This window comes from Rhagoletis pomonella, unplaced genomic scaffold (genome assembly GCF_013731165.1).
Source record: "Rhagoletis pomonella isolate Grant_MI unplaced genomic scaffold, Rhpom_1.0 Rhpom_scaffold_11528, whole genome shotgun sequence".
Classification (NCBI taxonomy): domain Eukaryota; kingdom Metazoa; phylum Arthropoda; class Insecta; order Diptera; family Tephritidae; genus Rhagoletis; species Rhagoletis pomonella.
The window spans coordinates 1-2,689 of record NW_023470055.1 but is presented as its reverse complement, the minus strand read 5'-3'; the positions used below and the strand labels follow the sequence as shown (position 1 = coordinate 2,689).

Below are 2,689 nucleotides of genomic sequence, written 5' to 3'. Positions count from 1 at the left end.
ATTGACAGGCCAGAGGTCTGAGTTTAATATAGAGTCAAATGAGTACTCAGGAACACCTAGTTTGAAATTTATCCTTTTCAAGTCAGCATCAGGTGTACCTTTTTTTACCAGCTTGTAGCAAGACATACTATTTTTATTGACAGTTGAGTGCTTTGCGACATAGTCAATAATATTATCCTCCGTGACTGATTTTGAGAAGGAAGATAAATGCAACCACTTGTGTCGAACTGCAACCTCCAACTCTATATTTGTATTAGCGCCCCAAACAGTCTTCTTATTTAAGTTTTTACGCTTTTTTTTCTCCACTGTGGACCACTGTGCACGATTACTTGGTAAAGGTGCCTTAACACCAACACTATGATTGTTATTAACAGTAGCAGCACCAGCAACCCCAACATCGGCGTTCTTGTCAATAACAGGCGTAGCGGGCAGCACATTGAAAACATGAGCAGCATCCGTGCTAATAGTTGCCGACTCATGCGCAGCATTAGAAGACATAGGCACAACGTTGATGTTTGTAACATTGGCATAGGTACGAGTAATATTAGCATTAGGAGTCATACGCTTCGCAGGCATAACAGGTGAGAGAGCCGCATTGGTCACTGTTCGCTTTCCATTGCCATTAGCAGCTGGCGCAACAGTTGGATTGGGCAGCGGAGATGCACTTTGGGAAACAGCGTCAGCAGAGAAACGGCTTATACTCTCACAATTGTTATCATTGTCGACAGCAACAACGCTAGAACTCACAACAGCACTTTTGATGGCATTTAGCTCGGCAGCTAAGGCTTTAATGCATGAAGCGTTGTTGTTGCCAACGGCGATGCTTTGTGTGGTTGAATTTATTTCAGCTTTTAATAATTCTATCTGCACATAAATATCAAATCGACTTAGATGTATTTATACACGTAGAGCACAAATAGCAAATATGGCGATTGAGATTAATCAATCCAAGATCATAGTCAGTGACCTGGCCTTCACAGCAGGAGCGATGGAAACGCAGATTACAAAATCCACTACAAGGCACTATGTTAGAGTCATTTCTTGCAAACCGCTTTTCACATTTACCGCAGGAGTCGGTCATATTATGAATTTATTGATTTTCACAAGAGCGCGGTAAAAAACACGTCTACACAGCTCGACGACTTACTTTCGTATTAGCTTTACTTTACATCCACAGAGATACAGAAGTTAGGAACCAGGAAATATTGAATACAATATTTTCTTTTAAAGACGAAGCGGTACAGAAATGTTCATGCCGGTTCATGTGTGTAAGCACTCGAATTTATTAAAAAAACTAAAGTATAGGCATATTTGGTGGAACTGATTACATGGAAAAAATACATTTTTTAAATCCAGGGTCCGCAATCTGTTTTTGCCAAAGACCAATATTTGGCTGGAAATTTAATGATAATTTAGTATTAAAAAAATTAAAGACATTTACATACCCAGAGTTATCAGTTTCATCCTCACTTGTCACGTTAATTTCCGTGCTTGTGTAATCCATCCTGTGTAAAAATAAAAGAGTTTGATTAAAGCAAAATTATTAGAAAGTTTTGAAGCATACACATCGTCGCCTTTGAGTGTAAACCTGCTAACTAACTTCAAAGACGTTTTACAGGTGAAACAAAAAACTAATATTTTTTTTATTTTTAGCTTAGCAAAAGCAAAAAGACGTCACAGCATCGTAAATGAAATGGAAAACGTCGTGACTAATATTTTAATTTTTTTTCATAAAATGATGTGGCGAGTTTTATTCGATGAAATCCATCATATAAATCAAAAAGTGAATTTTGAATTTTTTTTAGTTATGACTTTTTGCATTACAACGATGATGTTTGTTACGTCGTTTTGCATTTCAGGTGACGATAACTAGTTGGTTTATTTTGTAATACGTACTCTATATCTATACAGACCTTGCAGACCTGTTTGATATACATACACGAAAAATAATTTGTATTGTAAGAAATTCATCTGACCACGAAATGAACTTATGATTAATTCAAATAGATTTCTGTTAATGGAAACAATCATATTTATGTATGTATGTATTTAGAGGAAAACCAAAAAAAGGAAATTTTTCAACATAGTATTAAAACAAGAAGGTAACTTTTTAGCTATATTTAATTTTCTACTATTTTTACCACCAAAGACTAAAAATCTACCATTATTTTCCAGTAAGAAAATAAAGAGATTCAAATGAACGAAATGTATTTTGACATCGATATTTTTCGTTTGCAATACATTTATACCGGGGACAGACATCTGGTATTTCTTCGTAGCATTTCCATTATACCATCAGTGTTGCCGCGGCGTTCAGAAGAAATGTATCACCAAAATTCCCTAAAATGGATCAAAAGTATCATGAAAAAAATTTTAAGTATCAAAGTATTAATCTTCAATAAAACTTCTAATTCTTAAATTAAAATGGTAGTTTGAATTTTTAATTAAGATCGTTGACAGTTTTTATTAATATTTTTATGGTTTTTATATAAAATACAGAGTGAAAATAAAGCTTTTATACTTGGTATACAGTTGAATTCATTTGCATACTTAACTAAAATCACATATCAAATTGGTATTTATTTGTATATAAAACTCGGCCCAAATCACGGTATCCGGGAGTAATTTTCACAATACTTACTGAATTACTCTGGATGAAATTCTTGAGGCAGTGTCACACGATTGGTAC

The 2,689-nt window shown here is 34.7% G+C and overlaps 1 long non-coding RNA gene across 2 annotated transcripts; it reads right to left on the bottom strand.

Moving 5' to 3' along the window:
• Positions 1 to 386: 386 nt before the first annotated feature.
• On the bottom strand, positions 387 to 2,340 carry LOC118756686. 2 transcript variants are annotated; one of them, XR_004995141.1, is made up of 3 exons: positions 2,242 to 2,340; positions 1,446 to 1,505; positions 387 to 1,393 (listed from the first exon to the last, which is right to left on the bottom strand). It is a non-coding gene; the product is annotated as an uncharacterized LOC118756686 (long non-coding RNA). The 2 variants fall into 2 exon arrangements; XR_004995142.1 differs by having other exon boundaries at positions 2,250 to 2,340.
• Between the last annotated feature and the right edge of the window lie 349 nt (positions 2,341 to 2,689).